At 37.8% G+C, this 26,456-nt stretch overlaps 1 protein-coding gene across 4 annotated transcripts in view; it reads right to left on the bottom strand.

Annotated features, from left to right (window-relative positions):
* The window catches only part of LCLAT1 (lysocardiolipin acyltransferase 1), a 115,038-nt gene extending 88,903 nt beyond the window's left edge, over positions 1 to 26,135 (bottom strand). For 2 of the 4 annotated variants that reach the window (XM_064648023.1, XM_064648025.1), the window contains exons 1-3: positions 26,000 to 26,135; positions 25,778 to 25,870; positions 20,466 to 20,572 (exon numbers count right to left, since the gene is read on the bottom strand). The gene's annotated coding sequence lies outside the window, so the exon portion shown is untranslated. The remainder of the gene's footprint in view (positions 1 to 20,465; positions 20,573 to 25,777; positions 25,871 to 25,999) is intronic. The other 2 variants (XM_064648022.1, XM_064648024.1) reach the window with 1 other exon arrangement.
* Positions 26,136 to 26,456: the final 321 nt, after the last annotated feature.

Raw genomic sequence — 26,456 nt, 5'->3', positions numbered from 1 at the left:
AGTTGCTTAACATTCAAAATTTTCTTCTCATACAAATCATTTTCACCTGCTCCTGCTGTTTTTCCAGATTAACAGCCTGAGAGAGAGGACAGAAAGAACCAAAACAACACAGAGCTGGGAATAAAGGAACACAGTGTCAAAGAGGAAGCCTAGAGCTATTGGAAAGCCCTGTATTCCACTTAAACAAGGCAAAACAACATGCCTTCTAACAAAGACAATTTGAAACAAATTACAACCCAGAAGATTAATGCACTGACTCAGGCGTAGATGAGCCTGAATTTTCCACCGCCCATCTTTCCCAAGAATCCTTGTCTAACTCGCAGAAGGAAGGGTAAAGCTGGTTGTAAAAGTTTTCAAAATGCACTAAGGAGTAAATTTGAAAACAACTTGAGGAAACACGGATTCCTGCTGAGCACAGAGTTTTCAACAACAGCTAAGATTTATTATATTGAAATTTTTTTCCAACAAGCTACAACAACGTGTGTTTCCTTTCCAATTCAGCCACAGCTGAACATTTTATTGAACCATTACAGTAAGAAAAGAAGCTTTCACAATAACTTTAAAAAGCTCTCTTCTTTTGGGATCAAACAGATATATTATTAAAATAATGCCAGTAAGAAGAATCAATCATTGGACTAACTGATGTCAAGGATTGCTGAACAATTAAATCCGATTGCTGACTTTGATGCATTGATGCAAACTTCAGAACAGAGTATTCAGGAAAGAAAACTGAATACAAATGTTCATGAAACAATTCTTCGAGTCTTTACTTTCCCTCTGTTCTGGATCTGCATATCAAGAAATGCAAACAAACTTCTTCATCAATATTTAGAAAAGTTTTACAGGCAATGCACAGTAAATTCAATTTTTAATAAAGACATTACTACCCATACTTACTATGCAATCAAAGTTTTCTTTTCATTTGTTTGTTTGGGGTTCTTTTTTGCTATAGAGAATTGGAAACAGGAAAAACCTCAAAATTGACATCTTTGCTAATTTCCATTGTAAAAGGTAAGTTAGCAATAGTCACCAAACTCAGCATTTTTAGATTCTCCCTCACCTTCACCAGTTTAATCATATGACAAATTAACACTCTTTTTAAAGAGAAAATACATAACCAATTCAGTACAATTGCAAAGTAATACAAAACCAATGAAATAACCATATAAACTCTGTTTGGAAGCACCTGTCTGGTCCTGTACTAGTTCCAGCATGTGCTGGTCTTTGATATATTCCCATCCCAAAGGATGGGGAGGCAAAGCTGCAGTTGTTTCTTTGAAAGGAATACCATTAAGGGACAAAAATAAAAAAATTCGAAGTGTCAAGGTTTTATTATGGAACAACCTATTTTCTAACAACATCAGATGAACATTCCCACTGATTTCCTTGCAGAAAGTAAAACACTTTTTGTAGAACACTACAAATACACAGTATTTACAATCACAAAATCTTTATTATTTACATAAGCCCTTTTTAAAACCTCTCTTTGTAAATCAGATCTAACTCTAGTACTTAGTTTTATTTTATCCTTTTCCATTTTCTTTTTTCTTTCTTCCTTTTTTTTTTTAAATTAAACTTTTCTCCACAAAATCATCAGCAATTATGCTTGGTGGAATGGGGTAAGAAGTTCACACAAAGCTCTCTCACTGCATAGGCAGTGATGACAGGCTTTGTTAAATATGCGTTTTCTCACCTTAAAGATATTTCACTGGAAAGGCCTGAGCACAAGAAGAAAAAGAAATGGTCTCTTGGCAGTATGTATAAGCTGCCATTATTGTGATGAAACATTAAACCACAAGCAGCTTCCACAGCGAGACCTGCTTATGTAAAGCAGCACATTTCTTCAAGTGTTTTAGCTTAAATAGATATTAAAATACTTTTAAGAATTGACTTATAAGTCAGCTTTCACCTCTTTTGTATGTATATTACAACACAATACTGTGTTTTTGGAGTAAGGGCTTGGTTGTTTATTTTTTTTCTGAATCTTTTAGAGAAAAGATTAAATTGAAAAGAAATTAGCTGCCTTCTGCTTCCTACCAGCAAAGTAGTACAGACTTTTTAAAATCCTGGATCAAAACTACCTTATGCAATTTTGCATTTGCCAAGCCTAGTACCAATCCATCAAAGGATTTCTTTCATTTCATTTTGGGCATTTACATAAGTACCTTAAGTTAGGTCACTGGAATTATTCCCCTCATTCCGCATCCCATCTCCCTCCATTCAGTAGGCTCATCCTATAATCTAATTTCACAAAAGAAAACTTCACTTTCTCTTCCTGTGAAGCAGCAAATATACACACAGCTTATTTTCCTGGAGGCTTGATCTACGGGGGGTTAATATTTTAGATCTTCTAGGTAAAATTTGCAATCACAGTAGGAAAAGCAAAAGAGACACTTAACCTCAGGAATGCCTCACTCTCCTCACATCTTTGTGACATTAGAACCCTCCAAATGGAAATTACTATGCAGTCAATATTTTTTCAAGTTCTTCTTCTGAGAAAAGGAAGTGAAGAACAATGTACAAGATGCACTGGAGGAATTTCCTGTTAGGAATAAAAGGTTTACTAAAAGAACATGCAACTATTCCTGGATTTCTAAACAGAATTTCAGCAAATAATGAAGTTTACCCCTTTCAAGCTGTTTTAGAGTTCAGTTCAAGAGCCAGGTCATCAGACTCCCTAACACTGACATATGAAAAGGATAAGAAGTGACAGTAAATTTACCAATTTTCTCCTTACATACAAGAAATGACTAAACATGCAGAGTCATAACAAGCTTCAGTGACTGAAAAAAACCTGTTTGTAAAGTGAATTGCTTCTGCCAAATAGCTCCCTCTTCAGTTTTCTTTCAATTTGATACTGCTGATTTAAACATACAAAAGAAGATCCTTCCATTAACGCCACCAGTTTGGAAAAACTGTGTTAAATTGAGGTGCTATTTTCATTATCAAGGGCTTGTCCTCCTCAAAATTAAAAGCTGTAAGATCATAAGTCAGTTAGATCATTTAATCAAATGTCCATGGAATGCTATTGAACAATGGTTGGTTGCCCTGTTTGAAAATACCAGCATGTGATGTCTCACATATCCCAGTATTAAGCGTTGGCCCATATTTTGATATAGTAGTTTTGCTTCTATAAAGAGAATTGCAAGCTAACCATGAAACATCAGTCTTCATTTAGATAAACTGGACAGAAGTAGTAATATATCATGAACAGCCAAGGAAAACAGACTACAAACACTACTACAAAGTTTTCATATAATCATATGTATCCAAAGACCACTGTAGGCCAGATGCACACTGGACAAGCATTGCTGTGAGAGTTTCAGAGTTCTATTTTCAAAAGGAATTTTAAATGAAAATAAGTAACCTACAAATATAAAACACACACAACAAAGATTCTTTACTCTCTGTGGTGTGAGGGTAAGCCATTACCCTCTAACAGACCCAAAAATCTAATATGTTACTAATGCCATAAGCACTCCAACCTCCTGCTCCATACACTCTTTATATACAGATATATATAGTACTTTATAATAGGTTCTACTAGTCCTTAATAATGGACTATTTAGTACAGTCATCAAAGTGGTAACATCTTAAGTTTCACTTGGACTCCAAAAATCTTGTTCCTTTTGTCATGACAGTTATGTTCAGTGGATAATTTTTCTCCTGGCTCAGGAACAGCCACATTTGACTATTTGTAATTCAAAAGAGCAAACAGTGACCAAGCCCCAAAACTGAGTTTTCCTAGTTTAACAAGGGACTTTCTGAGCATGCATCTAATTAAAGAGAAGTTGACTTCTCAACAACTACTCCTTACATCTATTTGTACATTCAGAGACAAGAATATAAACAGAAGATTGCAAAGCTTTTGCTCATGTCTCCTATCTGGTTGAACAGTAAAATAGCATCTATCAGTACTTAGATGTGCTGATACCCCAAAACAAGCTATGAATTTACTTTTTACACACGGAAACGCAGAATCAAAAGTGAGCTGCAATACATCAACTTATTCCTGGATGGAATATTCACTTCATTTTAGAAAGGGGAACTAAGCCAGCATTGCTATAGCTGAGGAAATTGCCACTTTCTCTCAGTATTTACAAGATCCTATTAGGTAACAGATGTAAGTTAATGCAGGGGAGATTTTTCTAGTTATATGGGGGTGGGAGGGTAGGTAAGAGTAGTTTTATATTTTTCATTATTTTGCTTTAATCTTATTTTGGATCTCAGTTTTCAGTTTGTTTTTAAGACACCCTTTAAAGTACCAAACTTGCCTCAAATATAGTAATTTATCCAACTAGAAGAAATTATGCTATTAATGATATGAAAAGAGCCTAGCTAAGAAGTCAGCTTAATTTCTCTACAAAATAAGCTCCTTTATAATAAAGGATGAAGACATTAAACCATGAAATAATCAACATTAGGAGGACTGCACTGCTTATGAGCAGAGCAGATAGGTATGTTTCTAATTCAAGGTTCTCCATTTGGTTGCTTATACATTTCAAAAAAGGAAACAGCTAGTTATAGAAGAAGTAGTATGTGTTCATGATCTACCAACATGTAGATCAAAACTGAATTAACTTCTGCAGGCAATTTTACAGTATTTACGCTTCATTTTCCAGTAAATTAATAATTTGGAATTTAAATAATTCCATTGGTTTCACTAGGGACTTCACATGAGTTTTCGAAATACTCAGATCTCGCAAATAATACGGTTTATCTGAACCCTGGAAGGGGGTGAGGAGAGGAGGGGCGTTAATACACTGCGGGGAGCACTCAGATAGTTTGGTGATCTGATCATACAAACCTTTATGGAATCAGACATTCCAAGAAATGCTGCCAAGATCTTTAAGAGTTTACAACGCTTCAAATGCATTCAAGTGCTATACTAAACTCCAGCTGCACTAGAGGAACACATTTTTGTGGATATTTCTAAAACAGAGGTAAGCCCTATCTTACAGGTACTACAAGAACCCGGAAAATCTTGGGGGTTTTTCCCTTGTAAGAAAAGTTATATTGTAGAGCTTTAAGCATGTCCAAGAATTTGGTCAGACTAGATATATTCACAGTAAACACAAGTATTTATGGATTCCATTCATGAGTAGCAACGACTGCGGGTTGATGAAAGACTGGCACTCTATCAACCTTTTGCATCTCCCACATTGGACAACAAAAAGCAGCTAGCTACACAAGTTTTCAATCCAGAAAAGGGCTGCCTTTACAACTTAGAAGATGGCAAGCGGCATTTCAGGGAATGAGTTCTAGAGAAGTCTATATCCAGCAGGGAGTACACATCAGCATGAAATGAAAACTGCAAGCCAGAAGCTATGAAGCCATAACAAATTCCCTCACTGACCTTCTTCCATCACAAGATCTTTGCAAGCATCAACAGATTTCTGTTAAAAATAAAACATCCTACTTCCCACCATCTCTTCCCTCACACAATAGATCTGATTAATATCTGTTTTCTGTGGAAGTGTATTCCTTGCCTCCCGTCTTTGTGAATGGTCTGCACAGAGAAGTTAGAGAAAAGAGGGAATCTGTCCCTATGGATAACAGACTGCAATGTCCAAGCACTCAGAAGACAGAGTAAAACTTCAACACTGAATATATACCCTTGCAAAATCCACGTCACACTGTGCAGGAAAAAGCTACCAACTAGTCTTTAAAAAAGAAAGAAGAAAAAAAAAGCCCAAATTATGGACTTAAAAAGGAATAAGAAGGAAATGAGTCATGGGGAAAATTTCAGGGAAATTTCACATGAAAAGGAAACCCATGAGCAATTTCATAAAGTTTTCCATGCTCAGTTGTCCATCTCCCCACTCCCCCTCCCGCCTCTGCCCTTTCTTTTTTCTTCCCCAGAGGCTTGATGGAAGAGGACAGACCTCAAAATACTTTTATTTATTCTGCTATTAGAGGGATAACAAAACAGAGAATAGGCCACAGTGTGCTCTGACACTCCAAAGATTTGTCTGCTGCATCTTTTTATTCATGGAATAAAAAAATGTATTGCATCAAGAACTGGCAACTACAAGCATTCAAAAACTATGAATCAGATTGCCAAAACCCAAACACATTAAATAACCATTCCGTTTCCAGTTTTCAGACATGCTGTCAGGAAATGAATGGTTTCTTTCTTCTCCTACGTCAAATGGGCAGGTGGAAAATTCCCAAGCACGTTCTTCTCATGGCTATGTTCTCAATCAGCTGGAAAGCAAATGTGTCAAAGTCCCAATAAGGTCATTTGGATTTATGTCTTAGTTCCCTCCCTGACACTTGGAGTCAGCCTTCTGTCTTTGCTCATGCACTAAAGAAACCAGAAACTTGGGACTGTTCAGATGCAGAAGGCAGAAAAAGATCCCTAGAGATGGAAAGAGGTCCTCAACATCCCTACTATCAACTGTCTTTACTTAAAGAAATTATCCTCTTCCTTCTGTAAATATCTTAAGTCATCACCTAATTAAAGAAAGAAAAGCAAGCTGCTTTGCTGTTCCAGGTCAACATACATTTTTTCAATGGAGAGCACAACAGTTTGGAGAGCAGATGGAAACACCTGCCGGAAGCTCTAAAGGGCACTGATCTTCCTAGCTCCTCAGAAGACTGAGGCACACTGCTCTGATTGATACATTTACCTGTTCACATGCTTACAACCTTTCCAGCTTCTAAATATTACTCAGAGTCAGTCTTGACTCTGAACTCGGCCCAAGAAAAGGCTTTCTCAAAAAAAGTTTACCACAAACATAGTCTGCAGGGTAATTTGTCTGAATTAATTCAGAACAAGAAAAATTGAGACCTCATGCAAAACATTTGTTTCCAGGAGGCTCACAAAGGGATTCTGCTACTGAAATAACATTGTGTTTGTCTTGAATAAGCGTGGTTTTCCAGGAGTCTTCCAATGAGACATTGCCTGGACTCAATGAATCAAATTTTCTATCTTTTGCACTTTCCAAAATAAATAAAAAATGAAACTATATTAGCAATCAAAATAGAAGCAAAAGCACAAGAACTGAGAAGCTCTTTTCCTACACAGACATAGTCCTCAGATTCCAGACTATGTCTCAGTTCGAGTGGCTGTTCCCTCTGGTTTGGGAATTCTAGTCTGACAGTCATTGACCTGGAAATACTTTATAGTTACTTAACCTTTGAGGAATGGTCACAATCAGGATCCTCAAAAAAAACATTTTAAGGAAGTCACAAGTCGCACCGTGATTCACACACGTAGAGATGGTTTCAAGGAATCAATTATTAGCTCTTTAGTTGTGTCATGGCACAGTTCATACACAGTCATTGCACTATACAGATCAATTGTGTAGGTCTGACAGATCAAAAGGCAGCAATCTCATATGGTTTGAATGCACAAATCCAGGCAGCAGAACTACCTCTAGTAAAGCCACTGATGAAAAGTTGTTCTGTCACACGTATGAACATGTTTAAGTTCAAGGACTTGTTGATAAAAAACACCTTTGGGGAAAAAAAAGAAATCTCTTTAAACTCTCACAATAATGAATTCACGGTAACCCCAAGAATTGCAATTAAAATAAGAACAACCTGTAGAGAACAGCAGCACATGTAACTCGAGACAGAAGCTGCAGTCAATCACCAGCATTCAATGAGTCAAAGAACAGACCTGGTGAACCCCATCAATGGTTGCCACACACTTTCAGTACAGAAGAAACCCAAACAGATATTCTGTAGCTGCAGGTAACATTCTGATTATTGCTCTAAAAACCTGCTTCCTGTCCCTCTTGCTGTCCTTCGGTCTAAGCTTCTGATCCTGTTTTTCAGCAGTGGCCTGTGGCCTTTCAGTTGTATTAACTCATCCTGCCAGCACAGCCTTGGTTTCTAATTCCACCTCTTGTCTGCTTAACACTGATTCCTAGATGTCATTGCCTACCATATCCCCTCACGCCACCTACTACTTCTCATCCTATCACTGACGCTGGAGGAGGAACCAGCAAGCATGGATCAGAGAACCCCTAGCCTAGGATCAGTCTCTGGAGCTTGCATCCCATGTTTTTTCAGCTCTTCCTAACAATATTTCACTCCTGTCTGCCCTAAACTACAGAACCTATCCACTCATGGCCCAGTTAAGATTCCTCACTAACAAGTAAAAGAAAAGCAACTGGCATCAACCGAATCAATACCCTAGAAACAAGAATAACAAGAATAACAGCTGAGTATCATCAAGGACCTACCAGTTGCCCTAGAGTTTCTTGCAACCTTAACAGATGAGGAACAAAATCTCAATAGTCAGATAAAAAGTATGCCCTTCACAGTACTTGTTCTTTAGCATCTTCATTGTAGCATCTACTCTGAATTAGATCAGAGGCTGGAAAAGAGTCTGGTTTATTTTGTGGATTCTTTGGGAAGTTCTGCTATTATTCTGGGACAGGGAAGGAGAGAAACATTTACAAAAACTTGGCAAGAAATGACAACACCCACTTTTCCTTTGTTATTTTGGCCCCCATCGCTGATATTTTTGGATTTTCATTCTGGAAAAAGGAGAAAGATGAGGAATTGTCTGAAGTACTGTTTGCTGGGCTGCTTGCCCTCAGAAAATTGGAAAATAGCCGAGGCTGAAGAAAGAAAGCATTCTGTAAACTCAGATCTGACTTGTCTTGAATAGAACAACATTTATGGAGAATTAATATGTACAGTGTCTTGACCTAAGAGACTTTTTTATCTTGTATGATGTCGAAAGAAACGACCAGTGGGAAAAACACAGAAATGGCCAAACTGAATCAGCAGTAGTCCAGCCAGTCATCCAGTCTGACAGTGTCTTATCAGACACCTTGATAAGAAGGTGCAGGGAAAAAGCCTGCAATAGGCAGTAATGGTGATTTTATTCTTAGCCCCTCTTAACATTTATCTTATGGCATGAAATACTCAGGCTTATATTCTTCTCAACATTACTCATTCATTAGCAAGCCGGTTTTGTCTCCTATATAAAAAGAACTAATCCCTTTGTTCTACAAGCAACCTTTAAGCCACCTTCACTCTTGCTGAGTACTCAAATTCATAAAGGAAAAGGACTGACAGCAGCCAGACAACTTTCCCATTCAAGCAACAAAGGTACAAATCACACCCTCAGTTTCACTCAGCTATCAGTAGCAGGTAGTCAGTCAGAAGTCAGATGATTAAAATCCTGTGAGTTTTAACAGCAAAAAACCAGTGATTCTCATCACCACCCTCTCCTGTAATCTTTAAAATAAAATAAAAAAGTCTAAACTCTGTATCTTGTTCTAAGGCAAAGTTGCCATTTTATGGAATATCTTACTAGAAAGCATTGTCAGCAGTGAACGGCAGCTCAGACTGTGTAGAACAGCTTAAAGGCTTCAAGAAGCACAGCATTAAATAAGAAGAAAGTAGCAAGAAGATTAGATCTCACATCTGGGATTTGTTCAAACAGTTGTAATAGAGCAAGGGATGCTCTTGAGAAGCTGTCTCTCCAAGCCAAGAAGGTCTGGTTGAGCTAGCCAGCTGTCCAAGGTGCCAACTACTAAGATTTTATCAGCCTTTAATTGTCAGAGGAAGTTCCCGTTCTCCTGTAGCAACCACAGAATAGGAACTGGTGAAAGGAAGGACACAGCCATATTAATAGGCACCATTGGCATGCCCTTTAAAGCACAGCTGGGAGCCACCAGCTAAGACAGCAGAACCAGTACGAACTGTCATGTAAAAAGATCAAGTCTGCAATGACTCCTTGTAAAACAATTATTTGTAATCTTATACAGCCTACGTTGCTAACACCACAGGGGGGTAAAGAGAAGGAAAGGTGCCAAATGGAGAAGTCTAGTCTAACATAAAAATATGAACTCCTCTTGCCTGCATTATTTAGAGTATAATTTATTCATCACCACCTCAGACTGAAATGTCTGTGCAACTTCCAGAGCACAGAGAAGTTATTTTTCCCCTCCAAAATATGAGGAGTGTAAGAAACACAACCAACAATCACTGTTTAATATAATAATAATGCAATACTATGATTCACTTGCATTAAGTCTGACTAAATATGTCATTATCTTTAAATAGAAAAGGCAACTAATAATTTTCAAACTAAAATTAGAAAGACATGTGATGTGAACTCAATGTGATTTACTCCTAATCTGAATATATTATGCTGTCTTTCAAATGTTTTTGTAGGTGCTTTCAGCTTCGGTAATTTTCTTCTTTTTCACACATTTGTTTTGTATTTCTTTTGCTTACCAAAATGACATTTACTTACAGAAAATTCTAGAATTTGATACAAAAAAGGGCTACATCACTCTACTACTACAGAAACCATGCTGATATGAAATGTAGATGCCGTTGCAGCTGAAGAAAATCAAATGGCATATTTGACAATGAAATATGTGGAAGCAAATACACAAATAAACCCTTTATAATGAAAGGAAGTAATGCTAAAAGTCTTCTAAAAATGTCAGCTAGGGGAACTCAATAAAGGTCAAGACACTTTGAAAAGGAGAAGTTAATCAAAGACTTTCTGTATTTACAGTCTTCTGTTCCATAATTCAGTACAATGTACTCTAGGTTACTTTAAAGCTGTGACCTTTGCCAACATTCACTGTTCATTACCACCAAAGTCCCAAGTTTTGCTTGAAGAAGCCAAACCTGCTGATGTGTAAATTGTCTAAACCTACACCTTGATGTCCAGTGGTGTATGTCTCCAAAACCACTACTCAGATGACAGAACTTCACCAACATGATTACTTTTGACTGTTCTTGCATAAACCAAAATAAACAACAGGTGGGGAATGACCCCAGAACTCACTTCATATATTTTAAATAGCCTTTAATGTTACGGTTCCCACCACTAGCAAATGAAAATAGGTGGGGCAAATATTTTTCTGCCAATAAAAATGTTTCATTTAACAACAAAGCATGAGTAAAGGAGGCCAATTAAAATGTACAGGCACGTTTTGAAGTCAGCGAATTTAGAGCCACTCCAAAGTTGTGAAAATAAACAAGTATTTCAAAATGGGAGCATTACAAAAATGACAAGCAGATTTCCATCACGCTAAGGAAAGACACTTTTATAAATAATTTTCTCTAAACTGTCACTCTCAAAAGCAAAAATCAAGAACAAGAGAAATTGTTTTTGATACTATGCACACTCTTGAAATCTCTTCTTATTTTGTGGCTTAACAACCACATTTTCCTGTGCTTAAAGTGCTTCTTTCCCTTCTTATAGCACAAGACCATTACAAAAAAAGGAGAAACAGCCTATAGCAAAACAGACTACACAGCAAGTGCTTCTGTCCTTCCTCCCTCAGGAAAGAGTATTATTTTCCCACAGCGTCTTAGTTACAATGTACATTTAAATTGCTCTAACAGCAGCTAAAACTATCACTTCAGTTTTCAATTCACACGATTCCTAGGACTTAAAAGCGGAAATGAAGCTTTCCCACATAACACCCCTTATTCTGCAACTTACTTAAAGCTAAGTAGTTATTTCCTCTGAGACTGATAAAGAACGCATATAAAGTAGCTTTTTATTTTAAGGAGAATCATCTTCCCCTGTGAATCACCCACAGGTGATCTCAAACCCGTAAAGCCTGTATGATATTTGCACAACAGAACCACACAGGATGGCTGAGGTTGGAAGGGACCTGTGGAGGTCACCTGTTCCAATCTTCCTGCTCAAGCAGGACCACCTGCAGTCAGTTCCCCAGGGCCATGTCTAGTCAGCTTATGAATATAACCACCTTGGGCAATCTGTCCCTCACAGTAAAAAAAGTGTTTTCTGATGTGTCTCAGTTTATGACCATGGCCTCTGCTCCTGCCACTGGGGACCACTGAGAAGAGCCTTGCTCCATCCTCTTTGCACCCTCCCTTCAGGTAATTGAGCATACTGATAACATCTCCCTCCCTGGGGCCTTTTCTTCTCCAGGTGAACAGTCCCAGCTCTCACCCTCTCCTCTCATGTCACATGCTCCAGTCCCTTCATCATATTTGTGGCCTTTCACTGAACTCTGTCCAGTATATCTAGTAGGTGCTTGTGCAGGGTCTTAATCCTAAAAACTTCTGGAAGAATCTAGAGAACCCTGATAAGCTTGGAAGTTAAGCCTTTAGCTTAACTTATTAAAATTGCCCCTTTAGCTACTGCAAAAGGTTTTACAAGAAGGGAAAGGGCCCTCCAAATTCACCATGAGGGGGTTTCTGTCTTTAACCACTAGTATAATTGCTTTGGTACTGGTCCTAACTCAGAACAGACTACTTAAGGTCAATTTTCAGGAAATTCTGAATTATGTCTGAAAATATCTCCCTGCTAGATGCAAAATTAAGAGATTATGAAGTCACTTAAAAGTTCATCAGTCCTCAGCTCCATTTCAAACAGTCTAAACTTCATGAAGCAAATAATATAGCTGATAATGTTGTTTTGCAATATTGCAAGGCTGAGAGAAAAACTAGCAAGAGATTAAAGACAAAACATGAAGATCAAGACAATAAAGGAGACATTTTTATAGCAATCATTGATTAAAATAAACGAGAAGAGGAAAACAGGTGAAACTGTTTCCAGTTTTGAAGCTTTTTATAATGTTTATAAGGTCTCAGCAGCACTATGTCATGGTATGGCCTATCAAAATAGTTCAGATTACTTAAAGAAAAAGTCAATATATTCCACAACAAAAAAGTGCACCAATCTTCCAACTTTTCTCCCTCCACATTTTGGTAAGAGAACCCAATACCAAATATCTAGGCAAACTAGAAGACATGAGCAACAAGTGAAAGTTCCTTTACACCTCTTTATATTAAGCCATGATTTTCTTGTAGTGCTTTCCAGAGCAGTTTACAGTAATCTGCAGTATGCAAAAGGGATATAATAGACAAACAGAATGAGAAGTTATGTGCTTAGCATTTCTTAGGATGTCAGAATTTTCAGTAACTAACACTGTAGGAAAGAAGAAAGAGATTAATGGTGACAGAGCAAGTAATAAATGGGATTTTAGGTATTTTAGGGAAAATAAAAAATTGAAAGTGATCTAAAACCTCTAACAGCATATTTCTAAGCCTTTTTTACTGGTAATGTATTCCAGGCTTCAAATCAGGTTTGACTGCATTAGTCAATAAGGAAAAATGTAATAATTTCCTGATAGTGCACTGAAAATCTTAGACCAAACTACAACAAAAATAAATAATAATCTCTTTTAGAAGGAATATTAGAAAAGGATTCTCCTCTAGTTGTTCAGGAACGCCAGGGATTTAAAGTATTTCAAAATATTTGGCTACAATTCAACACAACATGGCAAATGGGACTCAACTATCAACCCTCCCATAACAGTTTATCCAGTCAAATAATTTCTCTTTATAACTTTCTATCTCTAGCTTCTATACTGTCAGATAAAGATATCAAGCATGTAGATGGGAAATTACCTCAAGAGATATCATAACAGACTCTTTTAAACTGAAAGTAGGTTTTTTCTATACTTTAAGAACCACCTCAAGTCAGCTGCAGGATGCCCTATTAAATAACATCTACAATCTGCAATTTTGATAGAGTTGTTACACATTTTGATAACACAATTTAGTTACTTTCTATTACACAGATCAGGTAAGAGAAATATACTTTGAAAAGATAACAGTTTTTCCCACCAAAGTTCTTACTTTAAGCATTCTTAGAGGGATATTATTTTTTTACTAGTAGGGAATTCAAGGCATTAATTGTAATTTGTCATCAGATATATCCATGAAAGTTATCACTGTATTCTCGATCAAAAGCTGAAAAAAATATTTAAGAGATCATCAAATAAGGTAAATCAGGATGAAACTAAAACTCCAATCTTCACACCTCATTCAAAATGCATCTCCAAGTTATTCAACTGCAAAGATGTCTGTCAGTTCACCAAAAAGCTTTGTGTAATTCTAATTCCATAAAAGTCTAAAGTACGTTTAGATAAAAAAAAAAAAAGTACATTTTTAGGCTTAAATGTGAAAGCCAACAAAGATTAGGCAAAGCTGTCTACCACCAATTAGACAGTAAAAGTCAGTCAAAGCATAGAGATTCAGTATTAATTTCTCGGCAGAAAGGCATCCCAATCAACATCCCTCATCTTGATTGCAGAGACATCACTCTGAAATTGAAAAAAGTGGTCCTAGATGGCTAATACAATTTTCACAAGAGTTACTATAAAAAGAATTTCAAAATGTGAGTTGACAAATTAGAAGAGGCTATTATCCTTTTACTTCTCCTTGGAACAATAACCATATACTCAATCATGCATACGTAAATAGACAAGGAACTATTTCACTTTGGACAAAAGCAAGATTTAAGTGAGAGCCATAAAGTATAATTCAGTCAAACTGCAGAATCATTTACGATTAACTTCTTTGTAGAAATAACTTGGAATAGTGACAAATTTTTTTTTCCTGGCACTGATATGGTTAGTGATCTTGATACTATATTCAGGAACTCAATCCATCGACTTCTCTCTGGAGTCAGCATTGATCTTGGCTATCTGTCATTTGCATACAATAACACAGACTGCCAGGAAAGCACAGTCTCAGACTACAGATGAAGTGATTCTGTGGAAGCCTAACACACAATTGTTAGTTTCAGCCTGAAGAGCATTTAGGCCAGATCAGCACCACCAGAATTTACTTGAGGAAGAACATCACCTTTAGCAGGGTAATTATCCTCAGCATAAGTACAGTTTGCTCAGGGGACGCAGCACCTCCCAGCACACTCCTCATAAACTGTCACCTTCATGTTATCCTCAAAAAACATTTGGGATACTGAAGCTGCACAATGAAACATACAGAAATCATAAAACATCAGATTTAAGGTTGTTGCTTCCTGGTTGGTTTGTTTTTTCAAACAGGAACCCTGCCTCATCTAATGCTTCAACAGCAGTGTACTCCTCATAGTACAGTGCTAAAATTAGACTAAGCTATTAAAATCCTAGGAAAAATATCCTTTTTTTCCCCCTCTATTTTTTTCTGTTTTCTCCATCTTATGTTTATTATACCACTATCTGAAAATGTTATATTTCAGTAATTTATTTTCACAAAAGATCCTATTTACATTTTTATAACTCAAGGCCTACAGCACACAGCATATGAATTGTGTCTGCTTAATCTGGAATGTTTCCAGACTAATTTTTTTTAGAATATTTGTCAGTGTGCAGTACATCACAAGCACAACTCACAGTTGCTATCAGCTTCAGTTGCAGCTGCAAAAGCTTTGCATTCTTTATTTTATAGATGTCTGACCTGAAATCTTACTATTCAATACAAGGATCGCAATTAGTTACTGTAAATAATGATACATATCTTGCTTTTAAGTAAAAAATAAAATCTAACTCTTCAGTGGCACTTTACAGAAACCTTAAGCTGATCATCTTCACTCCTTTATTTAGTTCAGGATACGACATCAAGCATGAGCAACAAGTAAAATGTGTTCTACAGACCACATTCTTTAAATCTTTAAGGCATTCCTAAAATACAAGCCATGCTGAACAGCAAGTTTTCTAAGGGGAAAAAAAAGAGAATGTGTTAATGGAATTACAGCCTATCAATTCAAATATGGAGATGTGGGTGACATTAAAAAATTTAGCCCATATATCATTTGGTACTTATGTTTCTGTTGGTATTTTAACAAAGGCTAAGATCACAAGCCTACTGTGAAGAGAATCTGGGGGAATAACAGCTGCTCATCTCTAATAGCAATCATGTAACTTGAGAAATGTCATTTTAATATTTTCAAGGAACAAAGGAAAACACTCTGATGAGAAGGTAGGATATCTTAAACTGAGGAAGAACTAACACTCCCATGCACAATATGTATCCTTTTCAAAAATCAAAACCTCGACATTTAAATCGGTCACATAACCATAACATCCTAAGCCTTCCCTTCAAACTCTTCAGCTAAATTTAAAAAAAAAAAAAAAAAAAAAAGTCAATTGGAACATCACCGAGAAAGGTAACAGACATAACTGTTTTTGCATTTGCTACATTTCAGGGTAGATCTGACAGCATCAACGGGTTAATGGGCAAAAGAGCAAAGTGCTAATTAAACCAAAAGCTTGTATTTCAAACCATTACAGTAAATCTGTATATTCAGTGTACAACTCCTTAAAGCCAGCAGGCTAGACTGGGTTAAAGAAAGACCAAATCCTATCATATTTAATGTCTCACATGCCTGATCAAGGTACATTTTTGAGTACTTCACTATTTTCCTCCACAGAAGCAAAATAATCTCTTCTACCGCTATTAAACACTCGTAAAAGAACTGATTTTCAAACAAAAACATTCCAAAGGAAAACAAGTTACGTTTTAGGGCTTTCATATTAAATAAATTCTGTCCACCAAGAAGAATCAACGAAAGCAAGCTTACAGAATTTGAAGGTAATAAACTATAATGACTCCAAGTCTTTTTTTTTTTAATTTTATTTTTCCTCCTAGTTACATGGGAGTCAGAAAATTTCTTTATTCTACATTAAGGAGCAACTTATCCAAGGTAACTTCCTTCTAAAAAAATAAATTGAGCTTTTAATTATGATTGCATTTAGAATGCTTATATAGAACTTTTCTAACCTTCTTCCAGAGCAAAAATAGTTAAAATGTTTTAATTAATCCACTTTTCCTTGAGAAATATTTCCTTTAAAATGTTTTTAATATAACTCAACATTGGCTGCATCTTTCTTGACAGATGGTATTTCCTTAACAGAGAATGTCTCAAATGGTTTATGTATAACATTCTTTCTAAAATTCATTTCCTTTCTGTGTAAGAAGTTAATACACCAAGAAAAAAAAACAACAGGAATGTTTCATGCCATGTGGGATATAACAGTTCTAGAGTTTTGCTTTAAATTAGCCGACTAATGTTTTTGGAGAAATATTATTAACTTGGTTGAAGCTTAACATTTGGAAAACGGAAAAATACTTGCCCACAACTTTGCTTCTCTCCAGATCCCATTCCAACACGAACTTCACTTTTATGTTCTACTCCTCAGTACATGTCTGGTGGAAATCTGACAGATCTCAGTAAGGTTCAGCTTAGGGGAGTGATGTTAACTAGATGGTTGGTTTCTTCTTAAGAACAAGTGACTGACAGTTGTATAACAAGTATCTCCCAAAACAGAAATGAAAGCTCTTGATAACTTCACTCTAAACATTAAAATCACTCAAGAGATTGAAATCAGCAAAAAAGCACAACATAACCTTTCTCAAAAGAAGGACAGACAGTGAGGTCTCACAGAAGATACAACTCCAAAGGCCAGGCCACTCCTCCATACTAACACCAAAACACAAGTTCTGAAGAGCTGGGAGACGTGTACCAGCTGAATGCAGAAGAACTAAGGTTCCACATGAAAAAAGATCCTGGGGAATAGGATCTTTACAGGATATTGAGACCAAAGGCATTTGCTCTGCAGTTTGTAATACTTACTCCCTGTAAAGGTTGTAAACCCTTGGCTAAATTGCTGGAAAGCTACAGCAGTAACAGCAGTCTTCGAGTGATGAAGAAATACCTTCAGACAATTTCCCTTTCCTCTTGTTATGCTATAAGCATTAATTAAAATATTACTTTATATAATTAATAACTAAGTACTTAAAAACTTAAGTACTCAACTAAGTACTTACTAAGTCAATTATCACTTACTAAGTACTTACTAACTGTAAGCAACTAATTAATATATTAGTCTGCCAGATCAGATAAATTTCAGTACTGCTGAAAATTTTCATTCTGTAATATTCTGCAGCCTATGCAACTCTATGTACAACAAAATTTTGCAAGTACTATTTTCCCTTTTTGGGGCATCACCTAGCCAGTATGTCAATTTGTGATACTGCTAGTAAACATTATCATCTGTGTTAAAACTGTACACAGAGAATCTCTTGCACTGAAATCCAAAGCTATGACCAGAAAATCTTGCTCACACGTGACTGAAAGGACCAAACTTTACTAGATCCTCTAAACTCTTCATAAGGTTCTTCCTTCAATTAAAACTACATATTAGTACGTTTTCAAAGATATCTACTGCACAAGGGTGCTGTGTATCATGTCATATTGTTCTTCAGTAGATCAGCCTATTGCAATTACTTTAACAAAAACCACATCACTTCAGCTATTTTTCCCTTTAGACAGAATACGTATTCCTATGTTATCAACAACCATTTTAGCAATATGCCTATTGTGACCACTCAAGCCACATTTGCTTCTGCCTAAACCTAATTTCCATCCTTCCATAACTACAGAGCCATTGTCTCAATTTTACAGATCAGTCATCTCTCACGGTCCTTCGATGACCTGCTGTAATAAGAACAGACACAAAAAAATAGCTCTTTGACCCTTGACATCTTTGCAGGCATTTGTCACTCAAAAACTATTAAGGTGGTAGATAAGATAAACATGCTGCTTTTTTACTCACTGTCAAAATCTAAATAAGATGTGCCATTCAGTTCAAGTATTGTCTTAGAGTGTGATTCTTTTTATTGCTTAGTGGAGCTGACGCTGTCCAACATCTAACCCTGTATCCAAGAGAGGTGCAAAACTAAACGCTTCCCAATATTTACGAAAAAAATCAAGACTCTTTCTTCAGAATATGACTGAGATACAAAAAGTGCAATGCCTACCTTTAGTACAATACAAGTGAAAACGTTCTTCGAGATATGTTTTTACAGAAATTATCATTCCAAGTAAATTGGAATTGGAAGTATCTAAAGATAGAACCATTTATCACAAAATAATGAAATATCAATTTTGTAATGCATAGTAGACCCGTGGAAATAGTGGATACTGTAAGGATTTCATTTAAAACTTGGTATTCAAGTGAAAATTCAAACCCAATGTTCCTAATAAAAGAACACACTTCTCTGAGCAAAGCCATAATTTTGGGAGAGACACACCCTTTGTCACTTCCAATGGTTAGAAACAGACGAGTCTGCAAAAGATTTACTGTAAATCACATTGACACACAAGTATTTTTCTAAGGAAACTCTAGTGCAAAATCTATCCATCTGATGGAGAAAGTAAAAAATGCAGCAAGACCAATCCTTTTCTGAAACAGTCTATTTCCAAAGGTTAGAAAGATCAAACATAACCAGAACATTACATTCCATCTTCCTAGACAGTCTGCGATTATTTAAGAGAGATTAAAACAAACCAACACCCCCTTCCCAAATGTGAAAGGCATGCCAATTCCCAGAACATTAACTGTTTCCACTATCTGATGATGAATTACACATAAATAGTTCACTGGCAGTGCATCATTTTTACTTGTCCCAAGGACAAATGCACTGACCTGGGCAAGAGACCTTAAAAGAAATTGCTAAAACTGTTTTATTTTTAAGGGAACTCACTAGTTAAGTTGACAGATTAAGCATTGTTTTCACATGGAAGAGGGAAGACCAGAAGAAAGCTACTGTCTATGCAGGAGGCTGATAGGAAATTATTAGCTTTACCTTACCAGAATCTATGAGTTGGCTCAATAACCTTGAGTGGTATTACCTCGTACTTTCTAAAATATGGTACTCAAGAAAAAGAGGTTTTCCATGAGTGAAGAGTTAAAAAAAAAAAAAATTAAAAATAAACTGGCTCCCAACAGACTTAACAGGTAAGTATTTCTTCTACTTGTTTTGCTCTTTGAGAAACTTTTTGTAGTTTTCCTTGGCTTTGTTAAAGAACCCAGCAATGACTTCCCTGGCGCACATGGCCTCCAACTCCAGCTGATACACAATCCCAAAAATTTACACAGCAGAACCAGAAACAAGCTCCAAGTTCTGACCATAGCCTGAAAGCCCATTTGCAGCTTGGCTCACTTTGAAAAGTTATCTTCCATGGATCAGCATGTAGTCACCACTGTCTCCTGGCTTACCACACCAGAAGAGTTAAAAGCTGTTTTTCAATGAGCACAAAGCATGTAACTGCTATTCAATGAGCAGAATAATTGAGAAATTCCCACTGTATCACATGAATTCTGGGGAAGAGTTAGTCCTGTTCATGGGAAAAAAAAGTTGACTGAAATTAAAAAGTGTTTGTTTCACTTAAGTTTCTCAAAAGCAACAGCATAAGCTGCAGCAATTAGAAAAAAAAGGTACGTTTTACCAGTCATTAATAAATTTGTTATTGCTTATTCTTCCTATAGTACTAACAGCTTTTTCAAAACCATTGTTCTTGGCATTTTAGCAGATCACTAAAGTCACAGTAACAAATGTGATCTTGACAGCAAATCAGCTGAACAGATGCATGATTACTGTAAGTATTAAAAACTAGAAGGATCTAGTCCTTCTAGTGTCTGAATAATAAAATAAAGCACCTGAAAAACTAAGTAAGCTTTCTCACAGTTCCATGTCCAAACTAGGACAGAATTTTTTTCGACATTATTTTCATTTGAGAAACAGTGTATCAAAGGTAACCAGCACATCTCCTGTAAAAACATCCTGCATTCCATATAATGGAAATCCACAGAACTCATCATTCTCTTACATTTGTCTTCACATTTCTCCGTGAAAGGAATTCACTCTACCTGCGATCAGAAGAAATGAAGAGAAGCCTGCTGACAGATTGACTCCCTTGATCTCTGAACACTCTGCCAACAGGAAAACTTTCTGGGTACAGCAAAGACCTTTCCTCCTGCATTTGGGTAAAAAACAGGGATATAAGATTGGTAACAATTTTGGGGGTCTTTTTGCTTGTGAGTTTTCTTAATATTTTTCTAGAAACTGAAACTACCAAATGTTTAGCAGTAACTCAGAGAGGTGTAATAACCACCTGACAGATACAATTCAGACTCCTTCCCACTTCTATGTGGGAATATATACAATGTTGCCTATCCTCTACACAAAGCTTTACACTTGCTATACATCTATTTACAACTTTAACTCACCAACTGAAAATGGTAACTATACCCTGCCTGCAGATGTACAAGATGACCAGTGAAAACTTCAGTAATCTCCACAACAATGCTTGCAGGGAAGTCTGGAAAAACACCGGCATTTTACTTTGGTCTGATGTTGTAATTTAGCTCTTGATGAGTGGAATTTACAGTTTCTTTCTGAACAGCTACCTTTCAAATTTCAGAAGCACAGCATGAAGTGCTTTCAGTGGTATTTCTTAAAGAGGCTACTAGTATCATCATATTTGAGCCTGTCTATAAACATTTTTTGCAAACAAATTGCAAAAACACTTCAAAAGCATTAATCAGCTAAAAACCATTAATTTCTGCATACATTTTTCTACATAAGTTAAATCACATTAGGAGAACATACTTTTTAAAAGATGGCTTGAGCTAATTTTAAAGATGGTTGGAAAAGTTTGGCCTACGCTGATTAAAATCTATACTTAAATGAAAGGAAAATTTAACCACAGAAACTGTTCTCATTTTAGAAAAACAAGCATATCACTGCCAAAGTGCTGTCCTAAGTTTAGATTGCTGTCTGACTAAAACATTATAATTATGAGAAACTGAAATGGATTTCTAAATGTTTCAAGATGAAACAGCCATTGGGTAATTTGCAAGATATGCAATTATCTTCTGAATTCAAAACACATAATGCTAATACTTGCTCCAAACAAATGAAGGCTGCAGAGCGCTGCTTGTGTGAAGACTGGGGAAATCAATGTTAAACATCAATACCAACACTAGATAAGAGTAACCATAACGAAATCTAAGAGCAAAATTACCAAGTGATGTGGAATTAATTACTTAAAGAATTTTCTTTGAGGGGAAAAAAAAAAAGTCATGGAATCTTATCTGTTGCTTCTGTCTCTCAAAGAGCTGATCAAGCTGAACAGATGATTTTCAGCACATTTATCACTGGTAAAACTGCACCAGTGGTCACACGAGGCATTTCACCCAAGTTCCCATATGTAGCAAGGCAGTGACATTTTTACCTTCAAACACCAGAGAGGGTCTTCCAAATAGACATTTGGGTGGAATGATTATCATACTGACCATCCAAAAGTTAAAAGGAAACAAAAATTAAATAGAATCACACACTAATCCCAGATCTGTTTGTTAATGTCATGTATAACCATTGTGAATTCCAGTTACTTTGAACAGTAAGTTAAATCTTGACCTGCAACAATCATTAGCAGTTTGATGCAACTAAGAGGTTTCCAGAAAATCAAAGTAACTCCATTACTGTTTAAAAGTTATGATTGCAGGTACTTGTCAGTACCTACACTGCCTTTCATTGTTTGTCTGTAATTTAGCAAGAAAAACTAATGGCTTGGTTGTGTTTTATTTCTTGGTCTCCTTTAAAAGCCTGGGTGTTTGGTTATCTTTTGACTCTTCTGACTGCAATCCAGTCTCTTGTTTCACTGATTTGGTGAAAGGAGTACAAAACAATCTGTCATTCATATATGAAAGCACCAAGGAACTGTGAGCATGTCTAGGGACACAGCAGTTCATAAGAACATCATAAATCAAACAGTAATTTTATAAAGGACTAGAGAAATTTTTCAAAAAAAATTAATTCTCTTTCTACAAGCAGTGTGTGGTGATCCACATAGCTGCTTCATACAGACTCTTAAGGCAGTCTCTTCATTTAGCCTTCATGGCACCTCTGAAGCTGCCATCAAAAGAGAAGAGCAAATAGATTTCTCTCAACCGTAAGAGATGCTGGATGCCTTAAAAATAACAAAATCATTGTAAGCTTAATGAGAAAGCACCTGAGATTAAGCAATACTTTCAGAACCACTGCAATGAAAGCAATACCTACTCTCTTGATACCTAAGATAACATCAATAGCAGGTTTTATACCAAAGGATGCCCAAAACAAGCTCCTCAAGAGTCATAGGAGTTTCTGTAACACAGATGCAAAATGTTGGAAGAGCACACTTAAAAGCAAGGTGAAAAAAAGCAGGGGGGAATCACCTAAGCCTATTGTCAGATTAAAGGCAAACTAATTTTCTCAAACTCAAGAAAAGATAGTGTGTGAACATAGTGAAGCAATTAATTTTGTACTGACAAGTAAAGACTCTCCCAGTTTTTAACGCCCAAGCATACAAGAAACCCTAATACAAACAAATCAAATTAAGTAAATTAAATTCACTTTATTCAAGTTCAGAAGTAAACTAGCTCAACTAAGAGAAAAAGATGTAGAAAAAGGAGAGACATCTTGTCTGTGTTTCAAGATTTCTGCTAACACAGCTCTCTCGCATCTCGCTGTGCCCTGCAGCAGCAGCAGCAGCAGCAATGGACTTTACAGTGCAGAACTGCCTTTCAGGAGCAATTTATTTTTTTGGCCAAGTCAACAAATAGTGAATTCAAACTGCAAGCCTTTGCCCACACTCAGCTGGGACCTGTTTAAAAAAAGGCAACTCTTTAAAGGTTCCATCTCCCTCCCTCTTAGCTCTGAGTGCAGACCAAACACCACGCACAGAACACAAACAAGCCAGCTCTCCTCAGGCCATTTCTAATAAAACATTAAATCAAACTGTGGAAATCAATACCTCATACAGAACATGAGGAATCTTGTTTGTGTGTTCTCAGCACCACGACCTGAAGAAATAAGGGAACAAGGAAGGGGCAGCCCTGAATAAGACTAAGTGGAGAACAGGAGAATGAAATAAGGAAAGAAGGACAGATCATTTGTAAATGATGACTAGATAGGAGGAAAGCATAAACTGACAGAAAACCTCTGCATGTCCCAAGAAGCTGGAAGGAGTGGCCAACAAAAGTAAAAAATGTGGTAAAGCAGAGTTGGGAGCAGTAAGGGGTAGCAGCACATTGAAGGACGGGACAAGTGGTAGGAAAGAAAAGATGCATATGAGACTGTTTAGACAAAAATTAAGAGAAAGAAACTCTATAAGGATAAGTCTTGGACAGAATCAGACAGAAAGCCAGCAGCAGGACAAGAGGATTTATACCTGAGACAGTTCAGATGATTAAGAATCTAAGAATTGAGAATCTGGATTTACTAAAAATAGCTGCTGAAGAAGTAGAGATGCTGTAGGAACAGATGAAACATATGCCACCTGAGCAACTCAAAAAGGGTTACTTGATCCAGCAAATCCTAACACCACTAAAATCCTATATCCAGCAAAATCCTAAATCCAGCAAATCCTAACCCCAGGTGGGTGTGAAGAAGACACCTTATTACACTTCCTATTTTCTTTTCAGATTGCTTTTGTGAAGAGGGCAGGCAACTCCATGAAAGCAGAACTCATCAAGGCTGAGGAGCTGGACCATATCAGAATCAAGGTTTCCCTGCACAACTTCAGTGTGGCTTTTACAGCAGGGTACAACATTATTTTTCCTTCAAAATTCTGCCCCACTGAGTGGACACAGCAGACCAGCCCCTGAGATTGAAAGAAGGCTTTGTGGGTGACTTCCCTCTTTCAGCACAGAAACACTTTGGCAAGCAGCGAACAGAGAAAATACTCTGGAAAGAGTCCTTCCCTTCACTGTTACCACATCTTCCCTACACATGGCTGACTTTTTTTTTTAATTGAAGCTTTTCAGAAGTTTTAAGTATAGTTCTGATTTTCTGAATGACCAACTTAAGATTTGGTTTCTCAAGGTACAGTTTCACATTGTACTTGACCCACAGCTGGTTTATATTAGGGCAGAAGGAGAAGTAGCTTTCATTCATATCAGAGCAAGCACTCCCTAGAATAGCTTCCATCTGACAGAAAGCCATCCCCATAAAACTGTTAGATCAACTGTCCCTGAAATCATCCAACCACTAAATCCACTACAAAGAGAGTAGCAATAACTCATGACCAGTGATGGCAAAGGAGTGAGACCACACTCCTCAGCTGCAGCCCACACACTGACCAAACTATGTATTCACATGTTAAAGTGTACCTTGATTTGCTGAGGAGTCAGACAGTACAGCTGCCACTGCAGCTTTGCATTCAGAGTATTAGATAATACCATAAAACATTATTACAAACTCAACCAACTCATTTTAGATTTCTGTGTTCAATTTAAGACATACTTTGGCTTTCTGTTTTTTCCCCTCGTTTCCCCATTTCGTAAAGCAGGAAGGTGGGCGGGGAATCCATCTGTTGATCTCTGTGTTACAGTGGAATAAATTTATGCTTGAGAAACATTAAAATATTGCTGTACCTATTACTGAAAAGTCCAATCTATAAAGCAAGAAGGAGGACAGGGAAGGGGAGAACCCATCTGTTAGTCTCTTGCAGCAGAATAAGCTTATGCTTGAGAAACATTAAAATATTACTGTGGTATCTCCTACTGAAAAGTCCAGTGGTGCAAAAGCAGAGACTGGGTGGTGTCTTGAACAGAAGAGCCAGCTGCTATGAAGTCAGTGAGATACAGTGATACTTTCAATCAATAAGCTAAATACACTACTCATCAGTGTAGTCCACGCTGTGCACTGGCATAAGTAGAGACTAAAAAAGTCCAGTGACCACCGAGAACACTGAATGCATATAAGCGCCAACGTGAAGTTGCACACACAGTTTAACTCCAGTATTTATTTTTATTATGCAGCTCCTTGCAGACACAGCTATGTCCCGAACAGCTCAGTTGTGCAAAGTTACAAGCCTTGTTCTGATACCCACCCTGCACTTCTTACACAAGAGACCATTCAGGTCAAAGTTTAGCTTTGCCAGAGGGCACAGCCAGCCCAGACAGCAGCACACGCCAACACTAACGGGAAAAGTGACACAGTAACCAGGGAAAACCACCCAGCTACAGCTGGAAAAAACCTGACTGACTTCTGTGTACGTGCAGGTCTAAACAAGAGACTCCACTTTTCCCAATAGGAAAAATATTAAGGATGAGACTATAGCAACAGGCCTCCGTTTATTCCTTCAAGTGCAACAAAAACAGCAGCACTGAAACCGAGGTTTTGGGTACCGTACACGTCTCACACACGCGCAACGCCTCCGCAGACAGGCTCAGGGGCTCTCCTCCATCGCCGCGGCTCCCGCCCTCCTACAGCGCGGCGACCATGCCTGGAGAGAAACGGGAGGCGGGTGAGAGCCCGGCGGGCGAGAACGAACCGGCGAGGCCAGGGCAGCGGCGGAGCCCTGGAGCCGCTGCCACCGCCAGCACCGCGGCCCGGCCCCCCCTCCCTTCCTCACCTGGGACGAGGCAGCGCCGCGGCGGGGGGAGCTCAGGGAGCCGCCGCGCCGCCGCCATCGCCCATCGGCGCCAGGGCCGCCGCCATGTTCGCGCGGCCTCTGACCCGGACCACTTCCGGTCACGGCTGTCACGCCGTTGCCATGGCAACGCCCCTGGACCGGCCTCCTTTAAAGGGACCCCGCGGGGCTCTACCGGGAGCTGCGGCCCCGGCCTGTCTGGAGAGGGGGGCACGGAAGAGACTTTTGGGGTACACGGAGCCGTGGTGCCGCTCCCCGGGGGCTTTGGCACTCGGGAAGGCAAAGCACTCGTCTCAATTTAGTTACCAGCTGAAAAGGGATAGTGATTCATCAGCCCCACGGCGCTGCACGAAGGGGAAAACCCTACTACTGTTTAGCTGTGGAATTTGTCATAAAATAGCTTGTCGGGTGTGAGAGCAGTGGAAAACGACCATGGCAT

This window comes from Pseudopipra pipra, chromosome 3 (genome assembly GCF_036250125.1).
Source record: "Pseudopipra pipra isolate bDixPip1 chromosome 3, bDixPip1.hap1, whole genome shotgun sequence".
Taxonomy (NCBI): domain Eukaryota; kingdom Metazoa; phylum Chordata; class Aves; order Passeriformes; family Pipridae; genus Pseudopipra; species Pseudopipra pipra.
This window is presented reverse-complemented; position numbering and strand designations above follow the sequence as displayed.